Here is a 19,764-nt window from a genome sequence, read left to right as displayed (position 1 = left end):
CCACCTCACGGTACGTGTTTATACCATCAAAATCCATTTGGATTCCTTTCTTTGCCTTGCATCTCCTCATGGATCATGCCGCTCTTGCTACCCATAATGCCATTTATGGAATGGTAGATGGATTCGCTGCAGTATTGCACTTTGTTGAAGATATAGATTCTTGGGAAAATGCCTGTCATCTCTGAGGGTTCATATGGAAAGTCCCCCTCCCCAACCGTGGAAAGAAATATTTAAAACCTCAACCCATTCAACCCAAAAATTGCTCTTCGGTCACAAAACGCACCGTTCACAGTCTTGACTCCAGTGGTTCCCAAACTGTGGCTTCCTCGAGACCCATGGAAACCAGCCAAGGGAGCCACTGAATCCTTCCGAAAAGCCCACCACCCTATACAATGTATAGGATTGTAACCCTCATGGGAAGCCACAGCCAATGGCCTAGTGCAGTGATTTTCAACCTTTTTCATCTTGCGGCACTCTGGCAAGGCACTAAAATGGTCAAGGCACACCATCAGCTTTTTGACAATTGACAAGGCACACTGTGCTGTCAGTGGGGGCTTACATCCCCCAATGGTCCTATTGCTAAATGACCCTCTCCCAAATTCCTGTGGCACATCTGGGGACCATTCGCGGCACACCAGTGTGCCGTGGGACAGTGGTTGAAAATGGCTGGCCTAGTAGGTCAAAGGAACCACCAGTCAAAAAAGTTTGGGAACCACTGCTTTACTCCATGCTTGCGACACAGGTCATTACTAATGTTTCAGTAAGAAACGCAGTCTGCCCCCCAAACCAGAACATTGAACATCTTATGCAGTTGTGTATGTTCTGTGAGATACTTATACAGCTACCTGACTCCAAATATTTTTCATTTTCATTTGATTTGAAATGACTTAAAGTAACATAACAGCACAATGCTGGTTTTTAATCAACATCAGCTCCCTGTTAGTCTGCGTGATTCTGTATTGAGCATCCAGTTGGCCTGTGCTTTAAGACTGAGCCAGGAGACTCTTGCTGAACCCAGGAAGAGCTGGGGGTTTGCAGTCTGCTCTAGGTGTGTGTGGCATTTCTGCCCAAATTGGTCTCTACCGCTCCACTCAGTGAACTAAGATCCACACAGGCACGTACTTGGGGCGGGGACCTTCTGGGCTAGAGAAAGGACTGTCTGTATGTGCAAATTTCATTATAGTACACCTAGATGGTGACCTTTAGAAATGATCAAGAGCTAATGGCTTGAAATCCATGCTTGTTTCCAAAGGTCAATTTGCTGGCTCACTGTGACTGCTACCCTGCACATGCCTGATCTTGTCTGATCTCGGAAGCTAAGCAGGGTCAGGCCTGGTTAGTACTTGGATGGGAGACCACCTGGGAATACCGGGTGCTGTAGGCTTATACCATAGTCTTTCCATGCCTGATCTTGTCTGATCCCGGAAGCTAAGCAGGGTCAGGCCTGGTTAGTACTTGGATGGGAGACCACCTGGGAATACTGGGTGCTGTAGGCTTATACCATAGTCTTTCGAGGCTGAAGGTTGCCAACCATTTGTGATAGCATTAGCACTGCCCACCCGGCACCTTCTCCACCAGCGTCAACTAGCTGTACCCACTGGTTATGTGTGCCTCGAATACTGCACCTCCTTCTCAGTGTAGCCAACAGAGCTGAATTCCTGCATTTGGTGCAACTGTGGTTCTGGGGCACTTCATTTTCCTTGGAATTCTCCATGGTTACATGCAGCAGTTCATGGGATATTGTTGTCTACACAAGTTCAGAAAGGAAATTTTTTAGGACACCAATGGAATATTGCAGCCCCCGCTTCCAGTACTCTCAGGAGCAGGAGATGCCCTGTGTAAAGGTCCCTTCACCAGCCCTGACAAACGGAGCACTCTAAGATAATTGGGCTTCCTTCCCTGCGTAGCCCAGTACCCTGGGCTACCTGGCTGATAGTCCTCATTCAGAGTCACTGAGCATTTCTGTGGATGGTTCATCAGCAAGGTGTAGAGTGCAATCCTATGCATGTTTAGTCAGAAGTAAGTCTGAAGTAATTTAATGGGGCCAACTTCGAAGTAAGTGTGCATAAGATGGCAGACTTAATTTGCTGCAGAGTTCAAGCTCAAGCATGTTTACTATGTCCTGGAAAACAGGGAGTAAGGAGAGGTGACAGTGTTCCTGAGCCATGTGCAGAGTGCTTTACTACTGCATTGCTACAGAGAGTTCTGGTACAGCAAAGATTCGGGAGAAGGGCTCTGAGATGAGAAAAATATCTGTGTTCCAGACTTACTTGGGCCATGGCATTTCTTTTCCTAGAAACTACTGTAGCTAAAGTGTCATAAATTTAGACCGGTTTAGTAGTTTGGAGCAAAACCTGAATACACTCACCATCCCAATAAAATCCTTTCCCTTTTTAAATGCAATGACTGTAGAACACATCTTTTAAAATTGTTTATGTCAACAGCACAGGTCCTAAAGACAATTATCCTAATTACTACACTCTTCCGCGTTCCACAGCTGCATCCATGCAACTTACCAACCCACAGGAAAACACCGATTCCCATCACGATGTAAATAATATTCTCTGTTGCATCACTCTGGAATAAGAGTTCATATATATTAGGTAATTAAGGGGAGAGTTCTTTGTAGCCACATTCTCTTATATAATCTTATATCCTCTGATGCTTGGCAGCCAGTGTTTCAAAGGCACACACAGCGAGGATTTGAACACATAATGCTTTTAATGCTTGACCCAAGATCTGATTTTAAAGTCTGCTTGCAAATGAAAGCAAAACCAGTTAGAGTGACATTTATTCATCAGAGGTGGTTTTAACAAGAGACAATTCTGAGATGATTCCAAATCTGGCTGGATTGCCTGCACAATGTGTGTGTACATAAACAATCTTAACTTTTTTCCCCCCCGAAACACACAAACTTTTTTTAACGCCGCAGGTGCCCTAGCCATGGAGTTGCAGTCACCAGTTTTGTTCCCCTCTCCATCCTCTGCATTAGACTTCTGCTAGCTGACTTAGACTGGCCAGTTTTGTCCAATTAAGGGCAGTGTTCTTCCTTGTTAGTTTAATGCAAGCAGAAACCCTAGACCCGCGGTGTACTTGGGGAGAAGATATTTACCATTTGAAATTCGACCGTAAGAGAAGACATTTCCAAAGGGTTATCTGCAGCCATTCAGGGAGATCAGCGTGTTGGTTTTCTGTCCTGTAATGCGTAGGAAATTGATGCCTGCCTGCAACCCTAATCTCTTTCCACATACCCATTGCTTAGACAGATTGGGGAGCCTACATAACCGGTTTTTTCAAGAACCTGTGTCTGACAGTCGGCATACGCACACACGGACATCTTTGGACTTTGCTACACTTCCTTACTGTGTGCCTGATTCTTTCTATGTTGCAAGAATTGCACATGGGGGGGAGGGGCAAACATACATGTGTAAACCCAGCCCACAGTTTGAGTCTTACCATATCTGAGCCTTACCGTGGAGATTTGGGAATCTCTTCCAGAAGCTAGGAAGCCACCTGCCTTCAAAGTTTCAAGATCTGCTGGCCAAGTTATTTCCAGATCTCAGTTGGCATCTGTAGTTATGCAAAAGAGACAGATAGAGCGGGTCCTCCTTATCCTTGGTCTTGATATTCATGAATTTGAATACCCAGAAATGCCACGCACACAGCAGAGTGGCATCAGAGGACCTCCTGAATGTGACCAGAAGTGGCTTCCAGTTGCATCCAAAAGGTGTTCTGAGGCACAGGGAGGCCACCGGTTTGCCAGCATGCCTTCCAGTCATGTCTAGGAGGCTCCTGAGGAGGCCAGGAGGCATGCATGACCTCCAGAGGGCCAGGTAGAGCCCCCAAGTAGGTACCTGTGGCACCCCTATGGATTTCATTATCTGCAGAATTTGGTATCCATGGGGGAGGGAGCCATCCCGGAATAGATCCCCAGTGGATAATGAGGGCCGACTGCGCTTAAGAACATAAGAACAGCCCCACTGGATCAGGCCATTGGCCCATCTAGTCCAGCTTCCTGTATCTCACAACAGCCCACCAAATGCCCCAGGGAGCACACCAGATAACAAGGGACCTCATCCTGGTGCCCTCCCTTGCATCTGGCATTCTGACATACTTTTTGGCATCCTTCAGTCTCGGAAGACTATGGTGAATGGTGGTTCTGGAATAGAGTGCCCTCTCCAGTGCACGAAGCCTGGGTAAAGTAGGTATGGAGGATAGGCTGTTACCCATGCAGCAAATCCCCCCTCTCCACGTCGCTGAAATGGTCCAATGGAAAGGCAGAGGCCAATACGGTTGGTTCCAGCGGCGTCGCAGGAGTTGCCAGAATGTGACTGTGTTCAGCCATGAACTGCCTCAGGGACTCCGGCTCTGGATTTTGCCTCCAGGTTGACTCCTGAAGCCTTTTCCATAACTGGATGTAGCCACAAGGCAGTGGAGGTTTGGGATCAGAGTTCTCCTTCTCTCAGATGAGCTGCCTTCCCAGGCTGACGAGTCCCATCTACCGACATCTTACGACAAGTACAGCCAAACTGAGGGCCTATTCTTATCCCCAGCCCCCAGGGGAAACATCCCCAGCCCCCAGGGGAAACATTCTGACATAGCCCATTTCTAAAATCAGGAGGTGGCACATACCCATAATGGCTTGTAACCCGTAATGGATTTTTCCTCCAGAAACTTGTCCAATCCCCTTTTAAAGGCGTCCAGGCCAGACGCCATCACCACATCCTGTGGCAGAAGCCCTAGACCGCGCGCGGTGTACTTGGGGAGAAGATATTTTCTTCTTAATTTAGCTTAATTTTCCACACGCCTACACTGTCCAAGATCCATGCACAGCAACCGCTGGCCCTCTCTCATGGGGCTGACCTCCCCACAGTGGTGCTTGCAGATCCCAAGCAAACACTTTGAAAGATCAGAGAGTAAGGACATGGCAAGGAAAGGATGATTTGGTTTCATGCTAAGAACGTTAGAAGAGCCCTGCTGGATTACGCCAGAGGCCCATCTAGCCCAGCTTCCTGTATCTCACAGTGGCCCACCAAATGCCTCTGGGAGCACACAAGATAACAAGTCACCTATAGCCACTTGAGGCATTCTGAGGCATTGTACTTATAAAACCAAGAGGTTCCAAATACCCATCATGGTTTTGTAACCTGTGATAGACTTTTCTTCTAGAAATCTGTCCAATCCCTTTTTAAAGGTATCTAGGCCAGATGTCATCACCACATTCTGTGGTAAGGAGTTCCACAGGCTAATTACACACTGGATAAAGAAGTATTTTCTTTTGTCTGTTCTCCCAACGCTCAATTTTAGTGGGTGTCATGTGGTTCTGGTATTGTGTGAGAGGAAAAGATCATCCACTATCCATCCCCTGAATAATTTTGTATGTCTCAAACATGCCCCCAGGCACTGTTTTTTCTAGTTTGTTCTGCTTGTTTGTTCTGATCTTTCCTTTGTTTAAACCAGTCCTATAAAATAGTCTTCATAAGCCCAAGTGTACTCAGGGAACTCAGAAGAGCCATGAGAGTAAATCAGAGTTAGGAGCAAATCTGGGGGAACGAATTTGGGAAAGCAGTCGGGAAAAGGCTTTGTGAAGCTTTACATCCTTTCTGCTCCTTCGGACGGGGGAATTTATTGATACCGATGGCCTCTGATAGCGCCGTCATATAGTGATGTGAACAGGAATGGTGATCAAGGCAATGCGCTTGGCCATTAAGTGGTCATAAATTTGTCTGACGGTCTCTTCAAGCCATCTATTCCAGCAGCCATCCAGCACCGTTTCTGAGAGCAAATTCCATAAGCTAACCAATATGCCCAAATAGAACCGGTGAAGCTTTTCCCATTGCTTTGTTTCAGTTCAGACATTGCCTCTCAAAGCATGGCTGAGGATGAGCAATTTTGGCCTGATGTCCAAATTTTTCAAACCCTGGTTTGCAGTTGACTGCCAAACCAGGGTCAGAAACCATGGCTTGAAGTGGTTTTGCAAAAGTTTTTGTTGACTACGTTTCTGGCTTGGTATCTGAACTGACAAACAATCGTTATGGCTGCCACTTTGCCTTTGGAGGTCACCATGACTAGCATTGGGAGCAGAGATGTAAACTCAGGCATCAGAGCTAACTGTATGTTCCACTAACTATAGCTGAGAATTCAAGCCATGGCCCTGGTGCCCGAGGGCAGTGATGCCATGACATCATGTCACATGATATCATTTCCAGGTTCTCCCCAGAGGAGGGGCTCTTGCTACAATGGATTCGCTTCCTCATTCCTTCTCCTATGGTGGTCCCCTTTGAAGGGAAGCCTCCACAGGAGAAAGAAAGGGGGTCCAAAGCAACCAGCACCTCCTCTGTAACAAGGCTGGAGCTTGAGGGGCAATCATGTGCTCTCACCTTGGCGTAGCGCCTGGGTCAAGTGCCCCTCAGGCTCCGCTCTACTTACAACTCTGGTTGGGAATATTGAGCCCTAGGCAAATAAGCAGCTCTAAGCCATGGCTTGAATTCCCAACTACAGTTAGTGAAACATACAGTTAGCTATGGTGCCTGAGTTTAGCTTGCGTGTCCATAGCAGAGGCAGGGCAGAGAAGCTTCATTTGCTACATTTCTGCATAACAGGATTCTATTTAAAAGGAGAATCGCAGGACCCATTTAAAAATGAGAGAAAAGTGGCAACCTTGAAGCTCACCCTGACTCCAGCGAGAGTTCCCCTTCACTTGACTGCAAATCTCACTGGGAATATTGACCAAGGTTACAACACTTGAATTATTACCCCGTTAAATTCTGCCCCCTTCCATACTTTTTTCTTTGAATGAATGGCTCTTTCTGTCAGTCGTGGAAGTGTAAATCAGTCACGGTATATAGCCCTTACTCTGACGCTTGGCCAATCTGTGCCTATAGGGGAGGGGGAAAAGCACACAGCTGAGAGCTGCATTTTCCCCCCTTTTTTGCCAGCTTTGTCTCATTTAAGGAGAACTGTTTAAAGCTTTTTTTTTTTTTAATGAGCTAAATATTTATCAATAGACCATGTCAATGAAATTGGAGGAAATATCCTGCATTTGCAAAGAGTTCTGCCATCAGAGCAAGCCTAGGAGAGGGGGGTAAAGGGGGAAATTTGTACCCAGGCCCAGGATCAAGAAGAGGGCCCAGGAGCCAAAGGAGGGGGACCAGAAATTCCCTAGGATCTGACATTTTCCTATCTACTCAGACTTGTTGCCTGCATGGGATGCTGGGGACATGATAACAAGCTTGTAGCTGCAGCTACTGGAAAGCCATATATCTGCCAGTGCCACATGGGTGGATAGACCAGGGCTCAGAAGACTTTTCCAGCTGTCTCCACCCTCCCCCCATCCTGTTTTGTCCCTCCCTGCCCCTATTCTGCTTGCCCATCATCACTCTCCCCCACTCTGTTTCACCCCTCCCCCTTTGCAAAGGGGCCCAAAAGACTTTGTACCCCCTGATAAAATTCCTCTCAGAGGCCCTTCATCAGAGTTAGGTTATACATCACCGTTCAAGAAAGTAGCAAAAGAAATTGGGATCACAGGAAGGCATCTGGCCCGGATGCCATTAAAAGGAGATTGAACACATTTCTGGAGGAAAAATCCATCACGGGTTACAAGCCACGATGTGTATGTGCAGCCCGCCTTCTTTAGAAATGGGCTGTGTCAGAATGCCAGATGCAAGGGAGGGCACCAGGATGCTGGTCTCTTGTTGTCTTGCGTGCTCTCTGAAGCATTTGGTGGGCCACTGTGAGATACTGGAAGCTCGGCCTATGGCGTGATCCAGTGGGGTTCTTCTTATGTTATGATGACTCTTTAAAAAAATCCAAGTGAAGGATCAGCATGTTACACAGTATCTTCATTAAGCTGTCTTTTGTTGGCTCTCATATATACAAACTTTGGATGCTAAGCATCAATCAGAGCTATTTATCTGTTTGATGATAAAGGGCCCAATCCTATCGGAACTTCCCAGCACTGATGCAGCCGCAGTGCACCCCCAAGTAAGGGAACAAACATTCCCCTACCTTGAGGAGGCCTCTGTTCCTGCTCCCAACCGCAGGATGCAGTACATGCCCTTTTGGCATGGCTGCATTGATGCTGGAAAGTTGGGTAGGATTGGGCCCAAAGTCCGTGCAATACAGAAGCCTGCCTGCATGCAGAGTTCGGAATTGACACTAGATTATAAATGAGAACTCTTGATCCACTTGATGGGGGAGGTCTGTGTAATTGAGAAGCTTGCATATGTGTGTGTGTGTCTTGTGTGTATGCAAGATTTGGAATATACATGGAACCGTTAATCAGAATTATCGACCTGCTTGATGAAGGGGGCTGTGATGAAGGGTGATTCAGAAACTTGCATACAATTGCATTTATAAGCAGAAGCCTAGTAAAAAGAAATGCACTTACCGACCAGTATCTCACACAGGTTTTCACATTACTTGATGCCTCATCATCCTCATGGCTGACGCATCACTTCTGTTGGCAGGAAGTGCAGTTGTGATGGGATCTGTAGCTGCCACAAACACCAACAGTGATCACAGCAGATTTAAGTTGATTACATAGTGCAAATTGCCAAAGTGATCCTGATCTCAGTACATTTTACTTAAAAGTAAATCTCACTGATTTCAAAGAGGCTCCCTTCTGAGCAGGATTGTACCCTGACACCAAAGTCCATGTTAGATCCATAGAGCACTTGCTGCTGCAAGACCCCTAGTGCAGGGGTGTCCAAAGTTTTTGGCAGGAGGGCCACATTGTCTCTCTGACACTGTGTCGGGGGCCGGGGGGGGAAAGAATTAATTTACATTTAAAATTTGAATAAATTTACATACGTTTACATAAATGAATATATTAAAGATGAACTTATATGAATGAATGAGGGTCTTGCAATAGCTCAAGGCCTATAAAAGGCCTTGCACAAAGCAAGGCTGGTCTTTCCTTTGCTGCCGCTACTGCATCACAGATGTGAAACAGCAAGCAGTGGAGGGAGCCCTCGTCCCACAGGCTCACCGAGAGGTCAAACAGTTCCCCTCACACTGAGAGCAGTTGCGTCGGGCCAGTGTGGGCTCCAACAAATCAGCGAAGCGCCAGAGGCTCATTGGAGACTGGGAGCTCCCTGAGGGCCGCATTGAGAGACCTCGAGGGCCGCAAGTGGCCCCAGGGCAGGGGTTTGGGCACCCCTGCTCTAGTGGGATCAGTGGAGCTTGAGTGGGAATGAGCCAATTAAGTTGATTTAATAGTGCATCTAGATGCAAGGGCCTTCTCAAATTTCATTTGCAAGGTCTCACTAGCTAACATTCCAAAGGCACTCACTGAACAACGAGGGCAGCCATGCAAATCCACGCAGTTGTATGCGTGCATGCGTTCTGTGTATATAGAACACAACCCTGTACACGAGTAGTTCCCAAACTTTTGAGCACCAGGACCTACTTTAAAAACACTCTATCGGGACCTACCTGGATTTACCAGACTTAAAAAAAGATCTAGAAAGAAATAGTATTTATTTATAATTAATAATAATCAGAAAGACCCACAAACATTTATTTCCACATGCTTGCAGGAGCTCAGCCCTTGCAGGGCAGTTAGCTACAGTATCAAATTTTTTAATAGCTTCAGGGCTTGAGGCAATTAGATACTGATCTTTTCATCACCATGTGGCGACCCACCAAAAAAGTCCACCAAACATCACCATGTGGCGACCCACCAAAAATCACAACCCACCAGTGGGTCTCAACCCACACTTTGGGAACCACTGCTGTACACATTTCGGTCACTAGGTCTGAGCATGTCGCTGACCCCATGAGGTCACGGGACAAAACAAATCGCAGTGAGAAATTCAGCAGCCCCCGTTACAAAGCTAAACATTTGCCAAAGAGGTCAATAGAGCAAATTTTAAAACCGAAAGTAGGCAAGCCCCATTGGTTTTGCTTTTCATATAAACTCGTTGATTTCTGAACCTGTGGGTTTGTGCCAGGAGCAATGGCACAGCATAAATACTTCTGGGCTTCTCCCGTGCCCACTGCTAAAAGGAACGGCAGTCAAACATCTCTGCGGGGCTCTGCTTCCAGGTGGCTTGTTTTGAATCGCTAAAAAGATCACTGCCCTTTGATCACCCAGCTTCTAAGCATCCAGCCAGCACTGGTCTTGCATTGAAAAGTGGCAAATTTAATTCCGTTCTGTCGCAAACGTTCTCCCTCTGCAAATAACATCATTGCCCTCCTGTGGAAAGGCTGCCAAGCCGGAAGGTTGTTTCCAAAAACCTCAGCATTATTAGAAAGTTGGAGATCATTAAGGACACTGGCTCCGCTGGCTCACTTCTGCTTCCTGTTTTATTTTAGTGGGTCTTTTGGACCAAAGGTTCACCACAGGGTCCAACTGTGATTGAACTGTATCACTGGGATGGCAGGTTGAAAGGGAGCTGTATGATGGAATGGTTTCCCAGGGGGGAAAAATACTACACTTGGAAAATTTGCAGACAGTGAAGGGGGGAGGGTTATTTCAGCAGTTTTGGTATTGAGACAAAAGTAAGTCAACTTCTTAATCACAGTAGTGTCTCTCCTTACCCCAGCTAGTAGCCATCATTTTTCTTTACCCATAATTCCCTTCTGACCATTGCAATCCAATAACAAAATGTTATTAAAAGAACTGGGCAGGAGGAGATAGTACTCAGTGGAAGGACCACTTCAAAATACCTGTGTAGGGTGTATATATGTGCAGGATGTATGAACAGGTGAAGGCCAGGAATGGGTTCAAGAAGCAGAACCCCTGTTCAAGGGGTTCAAGAAGGGGTTCAAGAAGCAGAAGCTGTATCCTGGTGAACAGCCAAACATGCCTTCTATGCCCTCAAAATTGACACCAGGGAAGGGGGCCTGTTTAAAAGCATTCTGACCAAAAAAAAAATCATACTACCAAAAGGCAAGTTTTAGACTTGTAATCCACAGTGTCTCAAATTCTGAAAAGGTACTGTCCAGCGAGAAGACTATACCACATACATTTGGCTCAGCTCATGCTGAAATCAACTGGAAGCCAATTTCACCCTTGGCTGCCTTTTTTTTGGGGGGGGGGGTGGAACAAATTCAGTTTGAATCACACCAAGGTGTGAATTCTGTTTTAAACATAAAGGTACAGCGGAAGCAAACGAAAGGGGATGCTTGATCTTTCAAGCAGCTCTGATTTTCCTCTAGAGGTGTTGGGATTTGTCAGGCGAAATCTTTTTCCTTTAAAAGACTGAATGCTGAATCAGGCTCAACAGGCGGTACATTAAGAATTTTGCCTAGGGGGCATATGTTAACGTCTAGGTCCACAGTTCCCTAACTGTGTGCTGTGGCACCCCAGGGTGCTGCAGGAAATCTTAATTCACAAGGGAAACACAGCATGTTTTGCACCTGTTTCCCACAACTGCCAAACTCTTCCCCCCCTTTAAAAAAAAAAGGCTTCAGTATTGAATGAAGGGTTGTTCTGCTTGTGTGTACATATGCCTGAAGCCCTAAACATCTGGGCCACTTGAGTATTCAATGTTCTGGTTCCTGGAAGGAAAAGGGGCACACAGACCATGTGATCCTTCAAGCAGCCAAAGTCAGATTTGTTTTCCTACATTTATTGATCACTGGTATTAGATGATAATTGACTGGAGGGGGGGCGTCCCCCCCTTAGCTTGCATTCCACCCAAACTCACCCTTTCTGTGTGTGGAAATCCATCCATGGCCATGATCTCTGCAATTCCACCAAGTGTCTTTGTTAGAAACAAGCATGTTCTTTCTGTAAAGTTTTAAGTATAAGTTAAGATGTTTTTTGTACAGGTCACGCTACCGTAACTATTAACATGTCAAGCAATTACCGAAATGTTGTATAGTTCTAAAGTTTGCGTTTTCTTTCCTTTCCTTTTCTTTCTATGTAAAGGGGAAAAAAAGCAATGTATCCTGCCTGTTTACTTTGTATTTCAAACGTGTTGCACAATTATCCATTTTGTTTACATTTTCTTTTCTCTCTCTCTTTTTTTAAAAGAAGGTAATACTTTCTGTACAAACATTTTCAGTGTTTGTTGTTTTTAAACACAATTGTCTCTGTATAAAATAATATTGGTTGAACTGGTACATTTGTGTCTCTCCTAGAGGGATTAATTATACTGCCAGCGCATTGAATTATTTAAAAAAAAAAGGAAAATAAAATTTTTATGAAAACGTGTTTAGTGTTGCAAACCTTGAATTATGGCACAGCTTTATGTTCCCTTCTCCTCCTCCTATAGCTGGAGCAATGACAGCAGCAATCTTTTTTTTCTTTCAAGGACCGTAGCCAAAATGCTGAACCAGGCTCAACAGGAAGTACGTACATTAAGAATTTTGCCTCGGAGCGTATGTTAACGTCCGGGTCCACAGTTCTCTAACTGTGCACTGTGGCACCCCAAGGTGCTGCAGGAGATTTTAATTTCCAAGGGAAACACAGCAATGGCACTGTAGGGGAGCCACGAAAAAGTTACCGGCACATTAACGCATTTTTGCCCTGCCTACAGGTGTACACATTTGGTCCCTGTTGCGTATATGCAACATTGGGCAGCAATGGTTGAAGGGTACCATGAGCAGAAAACATTTAGGAATCTCTAGTCTAGGCCATTGTATTTCCTAGCTGCTGGCTAAGAGACAATATGTTGCTCGCATTCAGACTGTGATCCTACGCAAATTTACTTGGAAGGAAATTCTACTGAACACAGTAGAACTTTCTTCTGTGTAAACATACAGAGGCTAGTGTGTGATCAGGTGCACTGCCTGAAGAAGCCTTCATCACCCACTCTTTCAAGAGCCCAATCAAGATCACCTCCCCTCTACTTAGAGAGTAGCATTTCTGTAGCAAGTAATCACTGAATACATTACATCTTTGGCAATATCTGCAGAGTAACTGATTGTTTTGTTTTTTTAAATAATACATGTTTGTATGTAAAATGTATTGTACGTTTATATCTGTGTGTACACATAGGTGTGCGCATATACATATATTTGTGTATTACTTAGGTTTTTAATTCTCTCTACGGTTTCCGTACGGAGTCTTCACCTACCAATGTTTATGCCTAATAAAGGTTGACTTGACTTAGAGAGTAGCAAACAAGCAAATGCTCAACATAACAAGTCATGTGGTCCACTAGGCAATGGGGATCACATCTCTCCAAATACACCATGCGTTCGAGAACACTAGTTAAATGTATTTCATCCACTCATTTGGTTCAAGGTCACATGGAAGTCACTTCTGAGAGCTAGCAACAGAGCTGGTTATCAAGACTTGGCCTAATGGGCAGTGGCTTCTCTAGGTGGTTCAGGGGGGGTCACACAGGGTGAGCACATGATGTCACACTACTGCCAAAACTTGGTATATCTTGTATATGAATAATACCATCATGGCACCCATCTAGCCAGGGAGACAGACCAGGACAGACTGCCTGCTCCCAGTGTGAGAAGGATTGTCACACGCCAAATTGGCCTCTTCAGCCACATTAGACGCTTTCCAGAACCACTGTTCAGAGCACAATTCTAGTCACAAATACCATATGCCCATTGGAACTTATCAATGCATGATCTGTAATTTCATGCATAATTCAATGCAAAACAATAAAAACCATGTTGAAATATCTCTATTCTATCAAAAGTTATAGCCACAAAAAGACCAGTGGGGCAGGACAATGGTATATCACCATGCCCTCCACCCATTGCATGGGAGGAGGTCCACCATAGGGGGTGATGCACTGGTCTTGCGCACCAGGTGACACAAACCCTGGTGAAGCCACTGCTAATGACCAACGCTGGGGACCTGCAAAAGAGATGGCAGTCAACAAGAAAAAACTCCATAAATCCTTGTGCTTAATGGGAGTGGTGGTTCAGGGGCATTCTTCAACAGTCATACTAGCAGTCTTTGGGCCCAATCCTAACCAACTTTCCAGCACTGACATAGCTGTGCCAATGTGGCATGCACTGTATCCAGCAGTGGGGAGGCAGTCAAGGTGGCCTCCTCAAGGTAAAGGCATGTTTGTCACCTTATCTTAGGGCTACATTGCGGCTAGGGCAGTGCTGGAAAGTTGGTTAGGACTGCAGCCTTTGTTTCTGGTTACCTACAGAGCTGCTTGTTGTTGCTGTATCATCATTTCAATGTATAACCCATTCTGGAACCTCAACTTGGAACCTCAACCAAAAACAATGCCTCCATCCCCATGCTCTTAAGGGGGGCCTCCAACAACACTTGTTTGGGGTGGGGGGGAATGACTCACAGAACTGGGCCCAGCAGTGAGTGGGCACAAAGCATTGATAAGCTAACTCTTGAGAATTGGGGGGGGGGGCTGTTCATTTGCATACCCTGCAGCGTAGCAAAACAAACCTTGCTGGCAACCTTCAGTCTCGAAAGACTCTGGTATCGCGCTCTGAATGGTGGTCCTGGAACAGCGTCTAGTGTGGCTGAAAAGGCCAATTCAGGAGTGATAACCCCTTCCACACCGGGAGCAAGTGCAGTCTGTCCCTGGTCTGTCTCCCTGGCTATGGGCCTTCCTTCTTAGCCTCAGACTGTTGGCCAAGTGTCTCGTCAAACTGGGAAAGGCCATGCTGCACAGCCTGCCTCCAAGCAGGCCGCTCAGAGGCCAGGGTTTCCCACCTGTTGAGGTCCACTCCTAAGGCCTTCAGATCCCTCTTGCAGATGTCCTTGTATTGCAGCTGTGGTCTACCTGTATGGCGCTTTCCTTGCACGAGTTCTCCATAGAGGAGATCCTTTGGGATCTGTTGTAGAAAATACTACACCATTACTGAAGTCATGACCCAGCACATGTGCTACTCCAAAAGGGAGACAATGGAATCTACATGGTAGAGACAGACTCCATTCTTGTCCCCCCAGCAATTTCTACAATCCATGGGCCCCCTCCCCCAAGTTCCTCTTCCCCATCATAATGATGGATGTTTTGCTAATCTTTTTTTTTTACAAGTTCCACCCAATTTTTAAAAAATCTCAGTTGCATTTATCATATGCATTTTAGCCAATTAAGCCATCAATTAAATTTGCCTACGTTCGCAACCAATCACTAGAGGTGGGAGAAAGCAGTTATAACAAAATAAATACATATAAAACCACTTCACTTCTCATTTTTGTAAACCCACAAAAAAATTGGTTTTTATTCATTATTTAATGGGCTGGCTTATGGGTAAAGGCTATGGCTGCATCTGCTGAACTAGATATCACCTACCTGCAGCAACTATTATCCTGCAGATGCTGATCTTGGAAGCTAAGCAGAGTCAGACCTGGTTAGTACTTAGATGGGAGATTGCCTGGGAATACCAGGTGTTGTAGGCTTATACCAGGGGTGTCCAAAGTTTTTGACAGGAGGGCCACATCATCTGTCTGACACTGTGTCAGGGGCCAGAGAAAAAAAAAGAATTAATTTGCATGTTAAATTTGAATAAATTTACATAAGTTTACATAAATGACTATATTACAGATGAACTTATATGAATGAATGAAGGTCTTGCAATAGCTCAAGGCCTATAAAAGGCCTTGCACAAAGCAAGGCTGGCTTTTCCTTTGCTGCCTCTGCTGCATCACAGACATGAAACAACAAGCAGTGGAGGGAGCTCTCATTCCACAGCTCACGCAAGAGGTCAAACAGTTGCCCTTATGCTGAGAGCAGTTGCATAGGGCCAGAGCGGGCTCCAACAAATCTCCGGAGGGCCAGAGGCTCATTGGAGACTGGGGGCTCCCTGAGGGCCGCATTGAGAGGCCTCGAGGGCCGCAAGTGGCCCCAGGGCCGGGGTTTGGGCACCCCTGGCTTATACCATAGTCTTTCGAGACAGAAGGTTGCTAACCACCATCACCTACCCAGTGCAATTTTAGTGATTGTAATTTATAGTTATAATGTAAATTTTGAATTTAAAAAAAACCCACAAACACACACACATTTAACACCACTTTCTGCACTTCTGAACTATGGCTAACATCTAACGGCCCAATCTTGCACTCCTGTGGCACACAGCACCGAAAACGGCTGCTGCCGCATCCTACACACCCACTACAGCCACGGGTGGCACCTCGGGAGAAGGGGACTTTCATCCCTTCTCCCGGGTACCGCGGCTCAGCGGTCCGTACAACCACCACACAGCAGAGGCCTGGCACCCGCCCAGCACTAGCCCAGCATAGGTGCTCGCCCAGCGGTAAGCCTCACAAACGTGCCTTACAGCACTTTTGCGACAGTGCATGCCGATAGTAAGCCAGCGCATTGAGCCCAGAATTGGGCTCTCAACCTGCAAAATGATGAAACCGGTTTCTCTCACCTCTACCAATCGCTCTGAAGCAAAAGCACATCTGTGTTTTTTGGGTGGCTTGCGCATGTGGCTCAACAGCAAGTAGAGGCATTCCTATGTGAGAGCAAGAGGGAATGCCTCTTCCGACACAGCGCTCGTCATGTCCTCTGCCCGATTAACTTTTAAAATAAATTCATCCAACCAGCAAGTCAGTGAAACAGCGCTGTCCTAGTGAACGACAAACAAGTTGCGGGGACATCTGAAGGACTGGGGACGACCTCCCCATGTTGAATGGAGCCACAGGTCCCGCCATCCGCCATCAAAGCCATGCGCGTTTCACCCTCTCTTGCATTTGCACAGGGGGACAATGCTTTGCACCAGCTCCCTAGCAGTGCTGCATTCTCCACCTGTCAAGCAAGAACTCAATAAAAAGGCTCTCGCTGAGCTTCAACCCATTAATTTTACAGTAATCACCCCGTGTGTTCTTGATGGGCTGACAGGGAATTATCTGCAATGGGAAGTTGCTTGCCAACCGGCGTGATAAAAGCTGAATGGCTTTAGCCTGGAGATGCAAATCAATGGCACAAAGGTGGAAACAGGTTTGTGGTTCTCTGGATGAGCTTTTGTTATTTTTAACATCCGACAGCAACGAGAAGCCAGATGCCATTTTGTTCCTCTGTATCAACACCCCTTGGCAGCAGCATCAGTGATGGTTCCAGAATCATTGATTCTCTAGTCCAGCAACTGTGAACATAGAAAGATGCTTCCTAACAAGTAAGAAAAAAAGTCAGCCCAGGGCTCTTCCAGTGGTGTTGCCAGGGGATCTAGCAACCAGGGGCACAAAATTTTTAACATCGCCCCGGCTGTTAAAATCCCCCCAGATGTCAGAGGCCCAGAAACCTCCCAGGGGAGTCCAGGAGGCTATCTGAGACAAGGGGAGGCCTCCTCTGCTGGAGACCCTGGAAGCGCCTACCAATAAGATCAGAGGGTCTCAGCAGCATAGCTAAAGGAGGCAAAGGGTAAACTGCCCCAGGTACCATGCCTGGAGGGGGAAGTGCCTTCTGTGGCATAGAGACCAAGTACAGCCTCAGAACTCGCCGTCGGTGGTGCAAGTTGCCACCTCCTCTTGGCACAGTACCCAGGGCAATGTACCTCCTTAGCTATGCCACTGGGACTCTCTGTTCTGATTGCCAGGAGCTCTCCGGGGCCATCAGCAAAGGTGTTTTGGGCCTCTGGCCTCTGGTAGATGTTGAGATTGAATAGGAGATTGAACTGAACTGGAATTTATGTGTTCCTAGCCTATGCACTCATCACTAAGCTATAGTCCTTACCTGTCATTGGTCCGTTTGCAGAGGCCTGACCACCGCTCAGTAGCTGATGCCACAGTTGGCTGTCGCACCATGTTTACTTGCTCAGGCTCTCTGGGCTGAAGAACTCCATCTAGGCCAGGGGTGTCCAAATTTTTTTGGCAGGAGGGCCACATTATCTCTGTGTTGGGGCCTGGGAAAAAAGAATCAATTTACATTTCAAATTTGAATAAATTTACATAAATGAATATATTAGAGATGGAACTTATATGAATGAATGAGGGTCTTGCAATAGCTCAAGGCCTTGCACAAAGCAAGGCTGGCCTTTCCTTCACTGCCACTGCTGCATCACAGACGTGAAACAGCAAGCAGTGGAAGTGGACCCCGTCTCCCAGCTCACAGGAGAAATTGAACAGTTGCCCTCATGCTGAGAGCAGTTGCGTTGGGCCAGCATGGGCTCCAGCAAGTCTCCAGAAGGCCAGATGCTCGTTGGAAAGTGGGGGCTCCCTGCGGGCTGGATTGGGAGTCCCCGAGGGCTGTAAACAGGTTTGGGCACCCCTGATCTAAACTATCAGGTCTAGCAACCTGAACTTCCAAACCCCCCATGCCAAGAAAAGATACACTTGGGTCTCTGGTGAGTCGGAGACCAGCATCTTTCCTGCCTTCCACAGCCTCAGAAACCCATCTCTGGGCCAAGACCAAACACATGCTGTTTCCAGGTCCCAAGGCAAGGGGAGGAGCCCATTAACCTTCCCCCCCCCCAGCTCTCCGTTATCCCCGTGTCCATAGGTGAGCAATGTCTCTGTTGGAGCAGTCTTGCTTTGCCCTGTTCTTTTTTTTAATGAGTTCTTCTGTGTTGGTTAACATAATAATTCCTCTGAAGGAATGTCGATAAATGCCACAAGACAGAAGCTACGTCCGTTGAAGACAAAAAAAAGAAAAAAGAAAGAAAAGACCGGAAAAAGGGGGGGAGAGAAGTAAGGAAAAAAAATATATCAACAACTTAAGAACTCGGCTGCTAAATAATTTCTGGAATGAGTTGTCAGAAACCTTTTATTTACCGATTCTGTGCATTTTCTTTCTCGCTGGCCGGGCGCCAACCACCCTGACAGTCAAGATTTATTGATTTAATTGGCTGGGGTAACCATGCAATAAAATCATCTCCAAGATAAATTTTCATGGCAGTCTACAGCATTGAAGTAATTTTTCAAGTGCTACGGCTATATTTCTCCAGGTTACAGGTGCAAAATTTGCTTAAAGCTGAAATGCTTCTTTATCGTAGACCTGAGCCATCACTTTGGTTTCCATCAGAGAAAACCCCTTCCCCCCCTCCAAGGCTGGCATAGGTCTCAGCAAGCAGAAATCATCTTTTTCTTAATTGGTTCACATATTCAATGCCCAGGAGAAAAAGGAAGCATTCGTTTAATTAGGAGGTGGCTTAGAGGTTATTTACAATGTTATCCAGAATCATTTGTCTCCAGCTGAGAGATGCTTTCCAACACCAAGCCCCCCCTCGCGCTCGAGATGATTGTCATTTGGTAGCATGAGAGTTTATTGAATCTTTAGATCTTTTTATTTACGCTGTTAAAGAGCTCATTCAGCTTCCCAACAGCCGCTACACAGAAAGCACAGATTAATTCCACAGCTAATGTTAACATTTCAGAGATAACCCCGCATTTGTAATAAAGGGGATCTTTCCTTATCTTCAGTGTTTCATCTTGTAGATTTTCTTGCTTTGTCTCTGCGCCCCCCATCTCAAATTGCAGCATTTAAGAGATTACTACGGTTGCAGTCACCCAAACATGCCCACCAAATCTGTCTGGCTCTCTTCCATGCCTTCACCCCTTGTGGCATTCAAAGAAAAAATCCCCCCAAATATGAGGATGGGCCTTGCAGTGTCACACGCCCTCTAGGTACTGGGCAATACGACCCAATCTGATTCCTGTTGGCTCCATGTCTAGCACACCACCTTCCAATTAATCCCTGGCCTTGCTAATAGAAAAATGACCACTTATCTCTGTGCTCCCCTCTCTGCCTTACAGAGGTCAACTTAGTGCCACACTGAGATCCAAGCTGCTGTTAAATTTTATTTTTTCAAAAAAAATAAGGGGGAAAGCCCCATTCAGTATCTCAACGATCCTTCTGCACCTAGCAGAGTGTAAGCTAATTAAGGGCCCAATCCTATCCAATTTGCCAAGGCAGATGCAACTGTGCCAAT

At 46.2% G+C, this 19,764-nt stretch overlaps 1 pseudogene; it reads left to right on the top strand.

Moving 5' to 3' along the window:
• The first annotated feature begins 1,264 nt into the window (after positions 1 to 1,264).
• LOC136635874 (5S ribosomal RNA) lies at positions 1,265 to 1,384 on the top strand (annotated as a pseudogene).
• The last annotated feature ends 18,380 nt before the right edge of the window (positions 1,385 to 19,764 follow it).

This window comes from Tiliqua scincoides, unplaced genomic scaffold, assembly GCF_035046505.1.
Source record: "Tiliqua scincoides isolate rTilSci1 unplaced genomic scaffold, rTilSci1.hap2 HAP2_SCAFFOLD_115, whole genome shotgun sequence".
In the NCBI taxonomy this organism is placed as follows: domain Eukaryota; kingdom Metazoa; phylum Chordata; class Lepidosauria; order Squamata; family Scincidae; genus Tiliqua; species Tiliqua scincoides.
Note: the sequence above shows the minus strand (reverse complement) of the source record. Positions and strands in the feature narration are given on the sequence as shown.